The sequence below is a fragment of the Rana temporaria genome, chromosome 3 (assembly GCF_905171775.1).
Source record: "Rana temporaria chromosome 3, aRanTem1.1, whole genome shotgun sequence".
NCBI classification, from domain to species: Eukaryota; Metazoa; Chordata; class Amphibia; order Anura; family Ranidae; genus Rana; species Rana temporaria.
Genome location: NC_053491.1, coordinates 381,596,974 through 381,618,606, shown reverse-complemented (window position 1 = coordinate 381,618,606; position 21,633 = coordinate 381,596,974). Strand labels below are relative to the sequence as shown.

Sequence of the window (21,633 nt, the reverse complement as noted above, 5' to 3'; positions counted from 1 at the left end):
CTGACACTCCTGCTCGCCCCCTCAAGAGGCTTTCTCCACACCAGGGAGAAAGCCTTGCATTACTGTGTGGAGTTACAGACAGAAGAACAGGAAGTGAGGATTTCTCAGAAGAAATAAGGACATTTAAAAGCAAAATCGAAGCATGAGGTAAGTGAAGGAGGACTGCACTAAGGTAAAGGAAGATATTTAAAAAAATAAAAAATTGTACCTTTATAACCCCTTTAACTGAATTTAAAAAAAGTAAAGCTTTACTGTGTTAAAGAGGGCATCCAGAAATGCTAATTGTGTTTAACCACTTAAGGACCGAGCCTCTTTTTCATTTTTTTTGCTAGAAAATCACTTAGAACCCCCAAACATTACAACAAAAAAATTCTAACACCCTAGAGAATAGAATGGCGGCCATTGCAATACTTTGTAACACTGTATTTGCGCATCGGTCTTACAAGCGTACTTTTTTGGGGAAAAAACACACTTTTTTTAATTAAAAAGTAAGACAATAGTAAAGTTAGCCCAATTTTTTTTATAATGTAAAAGATAATGTTACGCCGAGTAAATTGATACCCAACATGTCACGCTTCAAAATTGTGCCCGCTCGTGGAATGGGGACAAACTTTTACCCTTAAAAATCTCCATAGGCAACGTTTTAAAAAAAATTCTACAGGTTGCATGTTTTGAGTTACAGAAGATGTCTAGGGCTAGAATTATTGCTCTCGCTCGAACGATTGCGGCGATACCTCACATGCGTGGTTTGAACACCTATGTGTTCGCTTCTGCACGCAAGCTTGTCGGGACAGGTGGCTTTAAAAATATATATTTTTTATTTTACTTTATTTTATTTATTTTGACACTGTTTTTTGGGTAACTTTTATTCCTATTACAAGGAATGTAAACATCCCTTGTAATATAAAAAAGCATTAAAGGCCCTCTTAAATATGAGATCTGGGGTCAAAAAGGCCTCAGATCTCATATTCACACTAAAATGCAATAATAAAAAAAAAATTGTCATTTGAAAAAAAAAAAAATGGCCCTTTAAAACGTGACGTTTGGCGTGACGTTTTAAAGTCGCTTTTGCCCTGCTATGGTATGGAGACGGGTGGGGGTCATCTTCCCCTCACTCATCTCAATACCCAGCCACAGCTACCGACGGCTCCGGTAAGCGGCGAAGGGCACAGGAAAGTGGCAGGAGGGGGGGCCCCCTCTCCCACCGCCAATAACGGTGATCTCACTGCGAATCTGCCGCAGAGACCACCATTATCGTAAACCGGACCGCCGCCTGAAGACAAGGATATCTGGGTTATGGCAGCTAGCTGCTGCCATAACAGAGATATCCCGCTTCAAAAACAGGACGTATATAGTTGTGCGGGGGTCCGAAAGTGGTTAAGTAGCTTTCCCTGGGGGGAAAGGGAATAGCCGCTCCAGGTGGGAACCCAGATAAATATCCTCCGTTGCAGACAACTCAGGTGCAGGCAATGCACTTAGCAAAGCAGGAACAAAGATTGGACAGCCGCACTCTAAACAAATTGTAGCCTTTTATTGAAAGAAGGACAGCACTACAAGTCACAGCAAAATAAAACCTGACCTCTGACGCGTTTCGCACTGAAACTAGTGCTTAGTCATAGCTGAGACTAAGCACTAGTTTCAGTGCGAAACGCGTCAGAGGTCAGGTTTTATTTTGCTGTGAATTGTAGTGCTGTCCATCTTTCGAAAAAAGGCTACAATATGTTCAGAGTACGGCTGTCCAGAGACAATCTTTGTTCCTGCTTAGCTTTCCCTGGGGGCACCCGATGAAGAGGATGGGCCTGGAGTGCAGACAGATGATCGGGGCTGCTCTGTGCGAAACCATTGCACAGAGCAGGTAAGTATAAGCATGTTTATTATGTAAAAACAAAACAAAAACAAAGCTTTATAACCACTTTAAAGCAGGGGTTCCATTCCAAAAAAAAAAAAAAAAAAAGTCAGCAGCTACTAACACTTACCTGTCTAGCCACCAGCGATGTCGGCCCCCGCCGAGGCCGATCCTCGATCCTGGCAGCTCCAAGCACCGTCATCCACAGTAAGGGAAACAGGCAGTGAAGCCGTACGGCTTCACTGCCCGTTTCCTACTGCGCATGCGCGAGCAGCGTGGCGCTTTCTGGGACACACACAGTTCCCAGAATGCAGCTCGCCCCATCCACAAGAAGACACCAAGTGTAGGAGGAGGAAGAGAATCCACAGCGATGAGGAGGCAGATTTGGTACTTCCGCATAGCAACAGCTATTTAGGGTAAGTAAAAAAAATGTTTTTCTTTTTTTTTTTTTTTGGTGGAAACATTCTTTTTTTGGTGGAAACTCCATTTTAAAGGGGTGTTCCACTCATTTTTTTGTTTATTAAAAGTCAGCAGCTACAAAAAGTGTAGCTGCTGGCTTTTAATAAACATACACTTACCTGCTCCACCGTCCAGCGCCACTCCGCCCCTCTCCCCCCCACTCCGCCGGCGTCTCCATCCTAACTGTGAGCACCCGGCCGTGACAGCTTTCGGCTTTACGGCCGGGCACTCACGAGCAGCGCTGCGCCATCTGATTGGACAGGCGATCGTCTGGGACCTGTCACGTGTCCCAGGCGATCGCCTACAGGAGGGGTTGCCAAAAGGGGATTAGACTATTCGCCTTTGCAGCTCCTCGGCGGAAGTGGGACAGGAAGTCCCACTCCTCCTGAAGCCCCCCCTCCCCCCCAAAAAAAATTACATGCCAAATGCCACATGTGGGTGGAACTCCGCTTTAAGGAATATCACCTTATTCCAGGCTCTCTCGCCAAGTCTGGCCATACACGGTTCGAACCTCAGCCATTTCAGTAGGAACCGGCCGAGATTCGAACCGTTATTGGGCAGGCTTAATGTACCAAATTGATTGATCGATCAGCTTGGGTACAACCAGCCTGCCCGAGTCTAATGCTGGCCATACACTCCACAAAAAATCGTCCGAAAGAACTTTCGAAAAACGAAAGTTCTTTCGTGAGTGCAAACGATAGTGCCATCATGTAATGGGCGATAAATCGTTCAGTGGACATAAAAAAAAAAAAAATGGTTCGTTTTTTTTTTACATATACTTAGTGCAGAAAGTTCGGACGGGAAACACATTAACCTTCCGATTTATCGTTCGTTCGGCAGAAAATTTCCAAACTTGTCCTTCGTCCTCTCGTGGCTCAATGCAAATCTCCCTCTTAACAAATGTTGAGATAAGATATCAGCCACACAGGCGCATTGTTTTCAATGTGTAGGTTAACTCAAATATTGGAGTTGTGAGGAGAAGTAAAACTGGCCATAGACAGTTTCGAATCTTGGATGGTTCATCATGCATTGCATGAATCTATTTGTTGTAGCCGCTGCACCCCACTATTCAGGTGTCCGGCCCCTTGTTGGGCGCCGGCCATCTGAATTACAGTGGTGGGTGTGTTTTGGAAGTGCCTGATTAGAGTCATAGGCTTTAATAGGCTTCCTGATTAGAGCCTGTGGGGGGCAAACTGGCTGCATTTGATGGGCAAACTGGCTGCATTTGAGGGGGCAAACCGGCTGCATTTGAGGGGGCAAACCGGCGGCATTTGAGGGGGCAAACCGGCAGCATTTGAGGGGGCAAACCGGCAGCATTTGAGGGGGCAAACCGGCGGCATTTGAGGGGGCAAACCGGCGGCATTTGAGGGGGCAAACCGGCTGCATTTGAGGGGGCAAACCCTCAGCATTTGAGGGGGCAAACCGGCAGCATTTGAGGGGGCAAACCGGCGGCATTTGAGGGGGCAAACCGGCGGCATTTGAGGGGGCAAACCGGCTGCATTTGAGGGGGCAAACCGGCTGCATTTGAGGGGGCAAACCGGCTGCATTTGAGGGGGCAAACCGGCAGCATTTGAGGGGGCAAACCGGCTGCATTTGAGGGGGCAAACCCTCAGCATTTGAGGGGGCAAACCGGCAGCATTTGAGGGGGCAAACCGGCGGCATTTGAGGGGGCAAACCAGCGGCATTTGAGGGGGCAAACCGGCTGCATTTGAGGGGGCAAACCTGCCGCATTTGAGGGGGCAAACTGGCGGCATGGTCAGGTGTCCACATACATTTTGCCATATAGTTTATCTTATAGATGCAAACACTGACATGTCCTAATAACAAAGGAAATATTATTCACAGAAACCAAGGGGATTTCCAGCAAAGATCATGAGATGCATTTCCTGCTAATTTGCTGTCTAGTAAATACTAGTAACTAAGCAATTATAATAATTACTGGATGCCATGCTTATTTCAAACTGTACACAGAGATGGTCTGATGGGCATGCCAAATGCAGGGTGTTGGTGATAAATTAGCAACAGGGTAACATCAGATGTTATACCAAAAGTGATTGCACCAAAATGATAACAACAATCTATGCAAATCTAACAAAGGACCAATTTATAAACTAAGAAATTTGAGACTCACCAAATATTCACTGCAGGTGAATCTTCCTGGAGCATGTGTTTTAAAGCACAGGTAATGATGTATTGTATGGCTTCTACGACACATACAAACCACTTGTCTGTGCACTTGCAGGATTAAAACTGAAATGAGGTCTAAACTTAAACACTTAGGCCCAGATTCAGAGAGACTTACGACGGCGTATCTCCAGATACACCGTCGTAAGTCCGAATGAGCGCCGTCGTATGTATGCGCCTGATTCATAGGACCAGTTACGCATACATTCTGCCAAGATACGAGTGGCGTAAGTCTCCTACGCCGTCGTATCTTGGGTGCATATTTACGCTGGCCGCTAGGTGGCGCTTCCGTTGATTTCCGCGTTGAATATGCAAATGAGCTAGATACGCCGGTTCACGAACGTACGTGCGCCCGTCGCATTTAGTTACGCCGTTTACGTAAGACATACGCCGGCGTAAAGATAAAGCATGTCTCTAGGTGGCGCAGCCCATGCAAAGTATGGACGTCGGAGCAAGCGTATCTTTTTACGTTGTTTGCGTAAGTCGTACGCGAATAGGGATGTGCGTAAGTTACGTTCACGTCATAGGCAGTGTTCGACGTATCTTAGGCATTCTATCCGATGCATGCGCACTGGGATACGTCCACGGACGGCGCATGCGCCGTTCGTTCCAAATGTCAATCACGTCGGGTCACGATTCATTAGCATAAAACACGCCCACCTCTTCACAATTTGAATTAGGCGCGCTTACGCCGGCACATTTCCGCTACGCCGCCGTAACTTAGGACGCAAGTGCTTTGTGAATACAGCACTTGCCTCTCTAAGTTGCGGCGGCATAGCGTAAATACGATACGCTACGCCCGCCCACACTTACGCCGCCCTACGTGAATCTAGGCCTCACAATTTGTATGCAAGCAGACAGGCCCTTGCACTACATAGTTGAAGGTAAATTTAAAGAAAATCGAATAAGAAAATTGTATAATGTATTGCCAGCTTTACGCTTGACTTCTGAACTCTGCAGTACTTACATCTGACTCCTGCATTTTCTTTTTTTTTTTATTAATAAAGGACTTTTTTCTACGGTGTCTGTTTTTTTTTTTACAAAAATTTACACTTCCTTCATGAAATGGTAGGGGTACAGTGTACCCCATTACCAAATCACATAGGGGGTGGGGCAGGATCTGGGGGTCCCCTTTGTTAAAGGGGTCTTCCAGATTCTGATAAGCCCCCCGCCCGCAGACCCCCACAACCCCCAGGCAAGGGTTGTGGGGATGAGGCCCTTGTCCCCATCAACATGGGGACATCCTCCCCATGTTGAGGGCATGTGGCCTGGTACGGTTCAGGAGAGGGGGGGGGCGCACTCTGTCCCCCCCTCTTTTCTGCGGCCGGCCAGGTTAAGGTGCTCGGATAAGGGTCTGGTGTGGATTTTGGGGGGAACTCCACGACATTTTTTTTTAAATTTGGGGTGGAGTTCCCCTTAAAATCCACACCAGACCTGAAGGGTCTGGAATGGATATTTGGGGGGAATCCCACGTAATTTTTTTTTTTTAATTGACGGCGGGATTCCCCTTAATATCCATACCAGACCTGAAGGGCCTGGAAATTGAATTTGGGGGGACCCCCACACTATTTTTTTTTATGAATGAATCCTGTCTGAATTGCCGAAGCCGACAATTCATTATAGCCGCAAAGCCGGTTTTAAATTACTTTTTTTTCCTTTCAGAAATGACACTTTGTGCAGTGCCATTACATAGCCGAACTCCGAACCCGAACTTTCAGCAAATTGTTCGGGTTCGGGTCCAAAAAAAAACAAAATTCGGTACGAACCCGAACTTTACAGTTTGGGTTCGCTCAACCCTACTCATTACCAGTTATCGCAAACGCTTGATTGCAGTTGTTGCCGCCAAGAGTGGCACAACCAGTTATTAGGTTTAGGGGAAAATTACTTTTTTTAAACAACTGTATGTGATATATACTACTGATCTCTGAACTTTGCATTACCTAATCCTGACCCCTGAATACCATGACACATACCACTGATCGTTTGAACTCTGAATTACTTACTCCTGACCCCCGCACTCCGCGTTACATACTACTGAACCCTATACTCTGTTTTTTTACACTACCGACCTTTGAATTCTGAGTTATTTACTCCTGATCTCCTACTGACCTTTAAATTTATACTACTGATCTCTTAGCTCTGTACTAGATGCTCCTGATCTCTGAACTCTGCATTACATACGTCTGACCCTGCTGTTGCATTTAGTGGGCAGTACCACCCACTGAACACAACCCATTCAACTGCATGTGGCATGCTAGTGAAGGGTTTAAAGGATTAAAGCAGACCACCAGGCGGTGACACAATGCCTCCTTGCTGCCTGGAAATTCTCTCTAAGACCCCTTTCACACTGAGGAGCTTTGCAGGCCGCTGTCGTCTCTCCAGTGTGAAAGTCCCGAGGGCTTTCACACTGGAGCGGTGCGTTAGCAGGACGGAAAAAAGGGAGTGGTAAAGGAGCAGTGTGTACACCGCTCCTGCTCATTTCAATCAATGGGCACAGCGGCTATAGCGCTGGCAAAGTGCCGCTGCAGAGGCGCTTTGCGGTGGTTTTAACCCTTTCTTGGCCACTAGCAGGGGGTAAAAATAGCGGCGCTTTACCGCCGACGCACCCACCGCCACAGTGTGAAAAGGGGCTCTATATCCTCCCTTCAAATCAATACATATACATTATGTGTACATAACTCCACATATATGAAAGATATACAATGAAGGCCCATACACACAATCCGACTTTTTGACAACGGTAAAACAGACGTGTTTTATCGGACAATCCCACCGTCTGTATGCTCCATTGGACAATTGTTTGTTGGCTTTTCAATGGACAAATGTTCGCTGTGCATACTCTCAAACTTTTCGACAACAAATGTCCAATGGAAGATAATCCGATCGTCTGTACACAAGTCCATCGGACTAAAATCCAAAGTATAAACATGCTCAGAACCAATGCTAAACATCAGACAACAATAGCAGAAGTTGCCCAAAGGGTGGCGGTAAAGAGCTGAAAAACCACATGATTTGGTGAAAGTTGGCTGAAAATGTTCTCCTGGGTGTATGCATACCAAGTTCACGGCCAACGCCCATTCGGACAAAAATCCACGGAAAAGTCTGATGGAAGTCCGATCGTGTGAATGAGGCTTTATGAATACATTATTATTGTGCTTACTTAAGCTGGCCATACATTATACAATATCCTTTAGATTTTCCTTCACTATGTAGTGCAAGGGCCTGCCTGACTGCATACAAATTGTAATTCCGCGATAATTTTTCGGGTTGTAAAAAACTACTTTTTTTTAAAATGTAATTTAAAACGATCGTGTGTGGGCTTCAGAGCATTTTTACCGGGTTCTGAAAAACAGGCAATTTTTTTTTCGAACATGCTCTATTTTGTCACAACGTTTTAAACGCTGTTGCTTTTCGGGTTGTAAAAAATGATCGTGTGTGGGTTTTTACGACGTGAAAAACCCGCGCATGTTCAGAAGCAAGTTATGAGACGGGAGCGCTCGTTCTGGTAAAACTACCGTTCGTAATGGAGTAAGCACATTCCTCACGCTATAACAGACAGAAAAGCACGAATCGTCTTTTACTAACACAAAATCAGCTAAAGCAGCCCCAAGGGTGGGGCCATCCGAATGGAACTTCCCCTTTATAGTGCCGTTGTACGTGTTGTACGTCACCGCGCTTTGCTAGAGCATTTTTTTTTTTAACGATCATGTGTGGGCAACGCCGTTTTAATGATAAAGTTGAAAAAAAAGGTTGTTTTTTACAACCCGAAAAATGATCGTGTGTACATAAGCGTTTAGGTCTGACCTCATATTCTTTGGTTTTGATAAATCTATTGTGTGTAAATCACATGTAGATTGTCTAAGTACACAAATTGAGCACTAGAAATTGATTAGTATAAGTAAGCACAGTAATTTATTCATTATTGTATTAGTTCACATATGTGGAGCGATTTACAAATAATGTATAGGTATTGATTTGAAGGGTGGATATAGCACTGCACGCCTCATTTAATAATATCAATCAATAACAAGAGTGATTGTATTTGTCCAGCTTCTCAGGGGAATTACTGTTTAATGCTAAATGCAGGAAGATTAGTAATATTAGTAATATTGTTAATATTTAAAAAACATACCTAAAGTAATTGTAAAGTCTTGTTATTTTTTTCTATAAAAATAACAAACATGTTATACTTACGTGCTCTATTGTAGTGGATTTGCACAGAGCAGCCCAGATCCTCCTCTTCTCAGGTCCCTCTTGAGTGCTCCTGGCCCCTCCCTCCTGTTGAGTGTCCCCATAGCAAGCAGCTTGCTATGGAGGCATCCGAGCCGAGCCAAGCTGCAGCTCCATGTATCCATTTAGACACGCAGCTGCAAACTGACAGGTAGACCTGATCCGAGAGCTGTGTGAAAGGTGCCTTAGGCAGTGCTTCCCAACCTTAGTCCTCAAGTACCCCCAACAGGCCATGTTTTGGGAATTTCTCTTATAGCTGTCCAAAATACCAATAGCTGGATTCAGGTAGGGCGGCTCACTTTTGAGGCGGCGTAGCGTATCGCATATACGCTACGCCGCCGTAAGTCAGAGAGGCAAGTGCTATATTCACAAAGCACTTGCCTCCTAAGTTACGGCGGCATAGCGTAAATGGTCCGGCGTAAGCGCGCCAAATTCAAGTGAGGATGAGGGGGGCGTGTTTTATGTAAATTACTCGTGACCCGACGTGATTGACGTTTTTTTACGAACGGCGCATGCGCCGTCCGTGGACATATCCCAGTGTGCATTGCTCCAAAGTACGCCGTTCCTACGTGAACGTAAATTACGTCCAGCCCGATTCGCGTACGACTTACGCAAACAACGTAAAAAGATAGGCCTGTTCCGACGTCCATACCTTGCATGGGCTGCGCCACCTAGGGAGCAGCTTTATCTTTACGCCGGCGTATCTCTAACGTAAACGGCGTAACTAATTGCGACGGGCGTACGTACGTTTCTGAATCGGCGTATCTAGTCATTTGCATATTCTACGCCAAACTCAACAGAAGCGCCACCTAGCGGCCAGCGTAAATATGCACCCTAAGATACGACGGTGTAGGAGACTTACGCCGCTCGTATCTTAGCCTAATTTAAGCGTATCTGGTTTCCAGAATACGCTTAAATTTGCGACGACGTAGATTCATAGTTACGACGGCGTATCCCTATCTGAATCCACCTACAAGCCATTGACTCTGATTTAATGCACCTGTGCAAGATAAAGGAAAACCTGCAAACATGGCCTGTTGGGGGTACCTAAGGACTGCGGTTGAGAACCACTGGTCTAAGGTAACAGGAATAGCGACAACACCCATTTAGTAGCAGGAGGAGTGAGACACCATGGATGGTGGAACAAAGCCCTTATTATGGCGAGAATTCTGGTCACTAAAAGTCTCCAAGAAACACAAGATTGCAGCAGGTGACTCAGCCAAGCAGTCTACACCCATAACTGAAGGTTTGAGTGGACTGGTGAATGGGATAGCATGAGCAATACAAACTTTAACCTGTCTGGGTTGATTGATGAGTTTCAGCAGCTGCCAAAAACAGACTTTAGATGAACTAACACACCCAGCAGACATGTAAGTGGCAATCTCTGTATGCTTTACTATTAGCAGCATAATAGCAAAGCGGTGTGCCACAATCCCCTTCAGTACTATGTAATCACAGCCTCTCCCTTCCAATCACTGCTGCCAGATTATTTTTGAACATTCAAGCGTACCCTGCGGCTGGCCAGGCTCTGTAATGAGTAATCCTATACAGTACATAATACAGCACAGGAATTATAGAAGTAAACAGCCCCGGGAACCAAGGAGCCGGGAGGCAGATGAAGTACATGAATCCTCCAGTCATAAACCTTTTATGAGTATTTTGGGGAGTGCCAGGCTTAAAGTAATATTAAACCCCAAACATATTGCAGTTTACCAATCGTTAGATGTGGTGGTTTCATTAATTTTCTTTATTTAGGCTTTTTTGCCTCGGTTTCACCTGGTAATCTGGCTAGTAAAACACCTCCAACATTAGATTGCCCCCACTCTGTATGAAGGAGCACAGGGACACCTTTGAACAGCAGCATTGTTAGTCTGAGGGGAGTGTTAGATGTATTAGCAGATTTAGATACACTAACAAATTGAAGCCAAATTCCAGCTCACAAGTTTTCCACAGTTAGCCCCTTACCTAATCCTGCCAGCACAAGACCAGTCTTGCACCCCGCGCTCCAGCAGTCTTGAATTGTGGACTATCACTGATGTAATCAAGTCCAGAGCAGGCTTCATGGAAGAGGAAAAGTCCACCACTGGACCGTGGGGGAGCGCCGGTTTCTGGTGGAATAAAGACTTTCTCCTCACCCCTAGACAAAATGAGCAGTTGTCCCGTGCAGTGTGGGCACTGCATAGGAAAACGTATATTTTGCCCGGAGTTGAGCTTTAAATGGATTGTCTATACCAGGGGTCGGAAATATATGGCTCGCGAGCCAGATGTGGCTCTTTTGATGGCTGCATCTGGCTCTCGCCTCTCAATCCGCGGATCGCGTGGTGTGCCGAACTGCGGATTGAGCCCATAGGGAAGGCTGCGGCTTCGGCCTAGCAGCAGCCATCTTGGTACACCCAGCAGCGGCCTAGGTGAGCGGCGCGCTGATGTCATCATCACCTGCCTCAACTGCTCGTGGATCTGCCTGCTTGTGTAGTGGTAAGCAAGCAGACAATCATAGGGGAGATGTGGATATTACAGTGGGGGAGATGTGGATATTACAGTGGGGGAGATGTGGATATTACAGTGGGGGAGATGTCTGTGGATATTACAGTGGGGGAGATGTCTTGTGGATATTACAGTGGGGGAGATGTCTGTGGATATTACAGTGGGGGAGATGTGGATATTACAGTGGGGGAGATGTCTGTGGATATTACAGTGGGGGAGATGTCTGTGGATATTACAGTGGGGGAGATGTCTGTGGATATTAAAGTGGGGGAGATGTCTGTGGATATTACAGTGGGGAGATGTCTGCGGATATTACAGTGGGGAGATGTCTGCGGATATTACAGTGGGGGAGATGTCTGTGGATATTACAGTGGGGAGATGTCTGTGGGTATTACAGTGGGGGAGATGTCTGTGGGTATTACAGTGGGGAGATGTCTGTGGATATTACAGTGGGGGAGATGTCTGCGGATATTACAGTGGGGGAGATGTCTGTGGATATTAAAGTGGGGGAGATGTCTGTGGATATTACAGTGGGGAGATGTCTGTGGATATTACAGTGGGGAGATGTCTGTGGATATTACAGTGGGGGAGATGTCTGTGGATATTACAGTGGGGGAGATGTCTGTGGATATTACAGTGGGGGAGATGTCTGCGGATATTACAGTGGGGGAGATGTCTGCGGATATTACAGTGGGGGAGATGTCTGTGGAATAATACAGTGGGGGAGATGTCTGTGGAATAATACAGTGGGGGAGATGTGGATATTACAGTGGGGAGATGTGTGTGGATATTACAGTGGGGGGAGATGTCTGTGGACATTACAGTGGGGGGAGATGTCTGTGGAATAATACAGTGGGGGGAGATGTCTGTGGAATAATACAGTGGGGGAGATGTCTGTGGAATAATACAGTGGGGGAGATGTCTGTGGATATTACAGTGGGGGGAGATGTCTGTGGACATTACAGTGGGGGGAGATGTCTGTGGACATTACAGTGGGGGGAGATGTCTGTGGACATTACAGTGGGGGAGATGTCTGTGGACATTACAGTGGGGGAGATGTCTGTGGACATTACAGTAGGGAGATGTCTGTGGACATTACAGTGGGGGAGATGTCTGTGGACATTACAGTGGGGGAGATGTCTGTGGACATTACAGTGGGGGAGATGTCTGTGAATGAATGAATGAATGAAAAACTTATATAGCGCGGCACATGCGAACTGAATCGCCTCTGGGCGCTTGTTGTTTGTGTCTCATGCCTTTCAGAAAAGCAGGGTCTTGATCTGCCTTCTGAAAGACAGGTGGTTTTGCTCCAACCGAATGCTGGTTGGTAAAGCATTCCAAAGCCTGGGGCCCTGGAAAGCAAACCTTCTTTCTCCTTTGGACTTGTATTTGGTTTTAGGAACCTTGACCAGATTTTGGTCGGTGGATCGCAGAATGCGGTTGCAATTGTGCGGTTTGATCTTGTCGCATAGATATCTAGGAGCCTTCCCATGGATGCACTTATGTGTCAGGCAGAGTGCTTTGAATGCAATTCTGTCTTTCACTGGCAGCCAGTGAAGGGATCTCAGTGAAGGTGAGATTGATTCCCAAGATTTTTTCCCAGTCACCAGTCTAGCTGCCGTATTCTGTACGACTTGAAGACGAGCGATTTGGTACTTGGGTAGCCCGAGGTAAAGGGCATTTGCATAGTCCAGTCTGGAATTCACGATAGATCCCACCACGACTGCTACGTCTTCTTTGGGGATAAAAGGAATAAGTCTGCGTAGTAGGCGCATCAAATGGTGCGCCCCGCTGACTACTGACCCTATTTGTGCGTCCATTGTCATAAAGGTGTCAAACGTGACTCCCAGGCTTTTGACTTTGGAGCTAGGGGCGATGGTTTGTCCCAGGATGGGAGACGGTGTCCAGTTTGTTGTCGGTGGTTTCTTCCGACTGGCATCGAAGATAAAGAGTTCTGTTTTAGCACTATTGAGTTTGAGATAACTCTTAGTCATCCAGTTTTCTATTGAAGAGAGACATTTCTCTAATCTGAGATGATGATCCTTTTTATGGCAGATGCGAAAGTACAACTGCGTGTCGTCTGCATAAGAGTGATAAAGTAGTTCATGGCTACTGATAATATCAAAGAGAGGACGAAGATAGATATTAAACAGCACTGGTGATAGGGGGGATCCTTGGGGGACCCCACATGGCACCGTGCGTTTTTCTGATGTGAAGGATCCCAGTTTCACTGTTTGTGATCGGTTTCCAAGAAACGAGGAGAACCATGGTAAGGCATCTTCTGAGACTCCGGCGACTTCTGTTAGTCGTCTCAGTAGCAATTTGTGGTCTACTGTGTCAAAAGCTGCGCTTAGGTCCAGCAGAACCAGGAGACAGGATTCTCCTTCGTCTGCGGCCTCGAGCGCATCGTCCCATATTTTCAGTAAGGCCGTTTCTGTCCCGTGACCGGGACGGAACACGGATTGAAATGGATCGAGTAGGTTGTGGGTGTCCAGATGCTGTTGCAGCTGATTTACCACCACTTTCTCCATTATCTTGGACAGAGCATTTAGACCTGTTATGGGACGGCGGTGAGTTGGGTCCATAGGATCCAAATTAGGTTTTTTCAAGATCGGCAGGATTGTGCCCTCTTTCAGCAGGGAAGGCACTATGCCTTCCTTAAATGACTGATTTATAAGCTGCGTGATCGGAGGCGCCAGGATGTCGGCACATTCCTTCAGTAGCTTGGTGGGAATGATGTCATTCGGTGCTGTGCTGTTGCGCAGCACACCAATGAATTTTTTTGTTGTATCGATGGAGATGGGTTCCAAAGTGAACTTAGTTGATTGTAGAGGCGTTCCGTCTTGTTTTGATTGAAGACGGGGCTGAGTGGAGTATTGTTTTGCCGAATACTTACCCGAATTTTTTCAATTTTGTTGATGAAGAAATCCGATAGTTCATTGCAGAACTCTTGGGTGTCTGAAGTGGGGACTTCTAGACATCCCGGATTCATGGTCTGGGTGACCATCCTGAAGAGTTCGCGTGGGCGATTTATTGCGCTGTTAATCACCCTGGAGAAGTGAAGTTTTTTGGCTTCGAAAATTTCCTTGTGATAGCGCGTTGTAACTGCTTTGTAGAAGTTGAGGTGGTCTTCTGACGGACTTCTTTTCCAGGCGGCTTCCGCCCTTCTGCGCTCTTGCTTCAATAGCGACAGCTGGTTATTGAACCAGCTGGACTTTTTTGCCCGGCTGCGGAGTTTGCGCTTTGGTGCTGCTAAGTCGGCTGACTGTAGCAGAGCTGCATTAATGGCATCCAAAGTATCTGAGGCTGCTAGCTGAGGAGGAATAGCCCCAATTCGGTTTCCCAGGGTAGATCTGAAGAGTTCCGAGTGGAGCTTCCTCTGAGATCTAGCCCAGTGTATTGTCCCTGGCTTGGGTACTTTCCTGACTAATGGAGTTCTGGGGATAATGAAGCTAATTGCATGGTGGTCTGTCCATGGCAAAGGTTCATTTCCCAAAATGTTTATTTTCAGATTTTGTCTGAAAATTAGGTCGAGTGTGTGACCTGAAGCATGCGTTGGTCCGCGTATAAGTTGTTGAAGTCCTAATCCTTCCAGGTGGTTGATGCAGGCATCCGCGATGGGATCCTGTGAGGAGTTAGCCCACAAGTTGAAATCCCCGAGCAGCAAAAGATGATTGCTGCTAAGGGAGTAGGTGGAAATGAACTCCGTTAATGCTGATATCAACTGCGATTTGGGCCCAGGGGGCCTATAGCAGAGGAGAATATGAACGGTCTCCTGAGAATGAGCTTGAAGTTGAAGCGTAAGGGTTTCCATAAAAGGTAGAGGATTTTGAAGGACCGGTTTAGTGATTGCAATATGCGACTTATGAATCACCGCCAGGCCTCCTCCCCTTTGCCCTATTCTATTTTCCGTTAAGATGTGATAGTTTGCTGGCACCAGTTCTCCAAGAATGGTGTTGCAATCGTCCGACAGCCAACTTTCCGTAATAAAGAGGCAGTCTAGATCGTATTGTAGTAAGAAATCATGGATTTCTGATCGGTGTTTAACTGCTGATCTAGTGTTAAGCAAAGCACATGATATGTGCTTGAGCTGTGGTGAATGATTGAAATTTTTGATGATCGATCGATGATCGAACCTCAAAAGTTGATCTGATTTTAAGGCTATTGTGGTGGCGGCAGGTAATGTATCTGTGGATATTACAGTGGGGGAGATTTCTGTGGATATTGCAGTGGGGAGATGTCTGTGGATATTACAGTGGGGGGAGATGTCTGTGGACATTACAGTGGGGGGAGATGTCTGTGGACATTACAGTGGGGGGAGATGTCTGTGGACATTACAGTGGGGGGAGATGTATGTGGACATTACAGTGGGGGGAGATGTATGTGGACATTACAGTGGGGGGAGATGTATGTGGACATTACAGTGGGGGGAGATGTCTGTGGACATTACAGTGGGGGGAGATGTCTGTGGATATTACAGTGGGGGAGATGTCTGTGGATATTACAGTGGGGGGAGATGTCTGTGGACATTACAGGTGGGGGGGGGAGATGTCTGGATATTGCAGTGGGGAGATGTCTGTGGATATTACAGTGGGGGGGGGGAGATGTCTGTGGACATTACAGTGGGGGGAGATGTCTGTGGACATTACAGTGGGGGGAGATGTCTGTGGACATTACAGTGGGGGGAGATGTCTGTGGACATTACAGTGGGGGAGATATGGATATTGTATTTAGTTTTAAACATATTATATGGCTCTCATGGAATTACATTTTAAAATATGTGGCGTTCATGGCTCTCTCAGTCAAAACGGTTCCTGACCCCTGGTCCATACCTTCTAACTGCTACATCTGCAGAAAAGCTTATTCTATTGAAAAACAACAGACTTGGCTCACACCTATGCGAATTGGATATGGGTTTTCTTTGCATCCAATTCGCATAGCAGGAGCATGTGACCGTCTCTCTTTGGAGCCGGTTCACATATCTTCGGGGTGGCTGCGGAGCGCACTACATAGAAACGCTGTGCGTCTTTAGCTCAGTTTCAGTGCCAAATTCAGGCAAATATTCGTCCCTGAACCGGAGAATGGGGACGCACAGCGTTCCTGTGCGATTCGCAGCCGGTTCCAGTGTGAACCGAGCCTCTCTGGCTCATTTATCAAGTGAAAATAAAAGAAAGGCGAAGAAAGAAAATGATTGCAGCCGTCACATCTAAGAATTGGTGAGCTGCAATATAATAAATGTTTGCTTTTGGGTTTAAGAAAGCTTTAAAGCTGAACTCCGAACGAACTACTAAATGCACAATACCCTGAGCTAAACACACAGTACACAGATGAAATAAATATATGGGTGCTGTTGTACCTGACAAAGGATTTGTATTTGTGTAAATCCAAACTTTTATGTACACAGCTCTGCCACAAAGCACAAACTTTCTGCCAGGGATAGGACAGCTCAGGGATAAGCTCTCTCCTCCTATCAGCATGCCCTTTGTGCTGCAGCAAACCCGATTGGCTTCTTGTGCTGTTTTTCCCTCCCCACTTCTGAGCTCTGCTGTGCAAGAACTATTTTTGCTGTGCGTGATCCATTTAAATGAACCGTGACCCCATGCAAATGATGGGCCGAACGAACGACGCATGCGCCGTCCCGAGGACGCATCCCAGTACGCATACGTCAGAATCACGTCGTAAATACTCCATAAGATACGTCGAATCACTGCCTACGACGTGACTTAACCTACGCCCAGCCCTATTCACGTACTACTACGTAAACAACGTAAAATACGACGGCTGTTCCCTGGTCCATACCTTAACATGACTTACCCCTGCTTTATGAGGCTTAACATTACGCCGGACGTACGACTTACGTAAACAGCGTATATTAATGCGCCGGGCGCAAGTACGTTTGTGAATCGGCGTATCTCACTCATTTGCATATGAGAATCGAATTTCCCATATGCCTCCAGCGTAAATATGCGCCCAAGATACGCCGGCGTAGGCAAGTTACGTCGGTCGTAAGAAGCCTATTTTCAGGCGTATCTAGTTCTATGGGCACAGCGCACAGATACGATGGCGCATCGTTACACTTACGCGTAAGTGCTACGTGAATCCAGGCCTACATGTATATCTGCTGTCTTCAGCTTTATATATTCTTTAGAAAATTCAGATCTGTTAGGAAATGTTCTCTTCCTTGTTAGCACTGCAGTGAAGCCTGGGCATACAGCCAAGACAGCTGATTGAAGGAAAGGCATACACCCACTCTCCCCATAGGTAGAGACTTTCAGTTCTGTTGGTTGGTTCAGCAGGCTACTAATCTATTTATAGCATCCTCCCCAACAAAAAACTCTGGCTGCTTTTATCTCCTGTGACAGAGAACTTGTCAGGAGTTATCAGGCTGATAACAGAAGAACGAGGCAGGAGAAAGCTACGGGACTCAGTGCTTTGAAGAGAGATAAGAAAACACTGCAGATATATGTGCCCAGCTCAAATTTCATGGTTTACATCCACTAAAGGCTGGGTTCACACCATTGTGAATTGGATGCGGAATCCCTGCGTCCAATTTGCAATAGCAGGAGACTTTGAATGGCTCTATGGAGCCGGTTCACATATCTCCACAGCTGGTCCAGTGTGTTTTGCACAAAAACGATGTGCGTCTTTTGGTCCGTTTCAGGATCTAAATTCAGCCCAAAATTCGGGCAGAGATCAGACCTGAAACAGTGAACCAGCACACACCGGACCCCTGCTGTGAACCGGGCTGTAAAGAAGCTATGCAAAGGAGCAAGATATAGGCTGAAGAAAGTCTGTCTGACAGTTTTTCAGATGAACCACAATGTACAGCCGTGGCCAAAAGTTTTGAGAATGACACAAATATACATTTTTACAGTCTGCTGCATCAGTTTTTATGATGGCAATTTTCTTACAGTGAGGGAAAATGGTATTTGATCCCCTGCTGATTTTGTACGTTTGCCCACTGGCAAAGAAATGATCAGTCTATAATTTTAATGGTAGGTTTATTTTAACAGTGAGAGACAGAATAACAACCAAAATATCCAGAAAAACGCATTTCAAGTTATAAATTGATTTGCATTTTAATGACTGAAAAAGGCTGAAATAGATTTCTGGCTCCCAGGTGTCTTCTATACAGGAAACAAGCTGAGATTAGGAGCACTCCTTTAAAGGGAGTGTTCCTAATCTCAGCTTGTTACCTTTAGGCCTGGTTCACACCTATGCAGGTTGCAGTTTGCATTTTGCATTATTTTTAACCAGTTGCCATCCACTGCACACCGATATACGTCTGCATAATGGCAGCGGTAGCTTATGGACGTACCTGTACGTCCCCTTTAAGAATCATGCGATGGCACCTTTCAGGGGGGCGGGGGGTGCAGATACCTGTCTAAGATAGGTATTTGCACCCACTTCCGGGCATAGACTGCTGTAAGAGTCACACCACTTCCCTCCCCCCGCTGTCTCCTGGGAAACACACAGGTCCCAGGAGAGAGCAGGGACCAGTGAGGGCGCGCCACGCTACTCGCGCATGCGCAGTAGGGAACCGGGCAGGGAAGCCGCAACACTTCACTTCCTGATTCCCTCACCAAGGATGGTGGCAGGGCAGCCGGGGAAGAGCGACTGCTCGGCCTCGGCTGCCGACACCGCGGGCACGCTGGACAGGTAAGTGTTCATTTTTTTAAAGTCAGCAGCTGCAGTATTTGGAGCTGCTGGCTTTTAAAAAACAATAAAAAATTCGGGTGGACCTTTAAGATAAAAAACCTTCTGTGTGCAGCAGCCCCCCTATTACTTACCTGAGCCCCATCTCTATCCAGCGATGTCCACGAGTGTCTCAGCTGTCCAAAATTCTCCCTCCTGATTGGGCTTTGATGAAGGCTTCTTAGCCGAAACGCGTCAGCGTAGCCTGTACCCATGTAACTAAATAAAGGACTTTTATTCAAGAGCATCCGAGTCGCCAGCCCTTTTCTGATTCAATGATTGGCTGAGACACAGCAGTGGTGCCATTGGCTGTCGCTGTTGTCACTCAAGGTCAACTAGCCGATCAGGGGAGAGAGGGGCAGGGCCGGGGCTCCGTGTCTAAATGGACACAGGGAGCTGTGACTAGGCTCGGGTGCCCCCATAACAAGCTGCTTGCTGTGGGGGCACTAAACAGGAGGGAGGGGCCAGGATCACAGAAGAGGGATCCGAAAAGAGGAGGACTCGGGCTGCTCTGTGCAAATCCACTGCAACAGAGCAGTTAAGTCCCCTTTTTAACTGGGGCCGTTTTCAGGCGTTTTAGCGCTAAAAATAGTGCCTGTAAAGTGCCTAAAAACTGCCTCCTCTGCAGCCCCAGTGTGAGAGTCTGAGTGCTTTCACACTCGGGCGGTGCGCTTGCAGGACGTTAGAAAAAGTCCAGCAAGCAGCAACTTTGGGGCGGTGTATACACTGCTTCCAAACCGCCCATGCCCTTTGGAATGCATGAGCAGCGCGTCCAAAGCACCTGAAAAGCACTTCAGAAGCGCCACATCACAGGCGTTTTTAACCCTTTCTTGGGGGTTAAAGGTGCCCTGCTGCTGCCAAAACGAGCGTCGCTTTACCGATGACGCCCAGACCGCCCCAGTGTGAAAAAAAACAGATTCTTTGCAATCACTTTAATGTAATTGTCAATGAAATGCTTGTAATTACATCAGTATTCCATAATTTCATCTGAAAAAAATCACTGAGGCTGCTTTCACGCTGAGGCGCTTTGCAGGCGCTATTGCGCTAAAAATAGCGTCTGCAATGCGCTCCTTTCTATCCTGTGTTAAAGCCTGAGGGCTTTCACACTGGAGCGTTGCGCTGGCGGGACGCTAAAAAAAGTCCTGCTAGCCGCATCTTTGAGGCGCGGTAGGAGCGGTAAAGCGCCCCTGACCATTGAAAACAATGGGGTAGCGCCTCCAACCCTTTTCGGAAGCTAAAGAGCAACACTAGCGGCCAAAAATTGCGGCAAACAAAACGGCTCTCAGCGCTTTAGTAGCCTGAAGCTGCATACTGTGTGAAAATGAATATTTGCGTCATTCTCACGCCACGGATGTTTATGGGTGGGCGGATGTAAATGGACGATCATCTGTTTACATCAGCCAGTATCTGTGTCCGTTCAGGTTGTGTTTTTTTTTTTTGGTTTACGTGTTGGGGCGCAATTACCAGTTAATGGCTCTATTGCACGTCTGCTAAAGGGCAGCGCGTTTCTGTGCATGCCGGGAAAGCACGTGATTTTGCACACGTTCCTGACGCGCATAGATGTGAACAAAGCCTTATGCCACGTACACACGGTCTGAATTTCCGACAACAAATGTTCGATGTGAGCTTTTTGTCGGAAATTCCGACCGTGTGTAGGCTCGGACATTTTCTGTCTGAATTTACGACAACAAAAATTTGAGAGCTGGTTCAAAAGTTCTTGTCGGAAATTCCGATCGTCCGTATGCAATTCCAACGCACAAAAATCCTGCGCATGCTCGCAAACAATTCAACGCATTCTCGGAATCATTGAACTTCATTTTTCTCGGCTCGTTGTGTTGTTGTACGACACCGTGTTTTTGACGTTCAGAATTTCCGACAACATTTGTGTGACCGTGTGCATGCAACACAAGTTTGAACCAACATTTCCCATCGTCTGTGCGCGGCATTAGTGATCTATTAATGAATACATTTAACTATCTGCTACTGAAACTTACAAAAATAAAGTTTTGACTCTTCACACTTTGAGAAGTTTCTGTGGCACACATGTAGAGTCTGTCTGTCCCAGATTACACGCTCCAAGTAACTTCCCCACCTGCACAATACTAGCCATTCAAAAATTCAATAAAGTACCACACAGGACAATAAGGACCGCTCTGCACGCAATGCCATGGAGGTAATGCATTGTGCCACTTCCAGGGACAACATTTAAAGTCATACATTTCCCTGGAAATCTGGGAAGAAGTGTCACCCTCAAAATACCCCCCACATTCCCCCTCCCTCCAGAGTCCCCCTCACCTTGTCCCCTCTGCAGAGCTGTGCATCCTCTATGCTCTACACATCAGTCACTGGAGCTCCCAGGGCCCCGCCCTCTCTCCTCCACCTGCATGGCCCATTGCCAGCTCCTAGGAGTCTGTGTGTACCCGTCTCCATGGCAACCCCCGCACAAAGACTTGCGTTCCAGGCCTCTCTCTAATGCACAGCCGGGATTGGATGATGGGGGAACACGCCCACTCCAGCTGCTGCACGGCCCCACGTGCTCAGTGCTGTTAGGATGTGGTGATTCACAGATCATAAGCGCAGTTCTCCAAGCCTGTCACTTTTTTTAAGTAAAGCAAATCTGTTCTTTATTAATAAAGGAAATAGAAGATGGACACTTGACAGTAAGATTGATAGTTTTCCTGGAAAAAAAACAGGATTTTTCTACTTACCATAAGGCCACTTTCACACCGAGGCGC

At 46.7% G+C, this 21,633-nt stretch overlaps 1 protein-coding gene across 2 annotated transcripts in view; it reads right to left on the bottom strand.

The window, feature by feature from the left end:
* The window catches only part of AGBL3 (AGBL carboxypeptidase 3), a 229,155-nt gene extending 207,882 nt beyond the window's left edge, over positions 1–21,273 (bottom strand). For both annotated transcript variants that reach the window (XM_040345660.1, XM_040345661.1), the window contains exon 1: positions 21,194–21,273. The gene's annotated coding sequence lies outside the window, so the exon portion shown is untranslated. The remainder of the gene's footprint in view (positions 1–21,193) is intronic.
* Between the last annotated feature and the right edge of the window lie 360 nt (positions 21,274–21,633).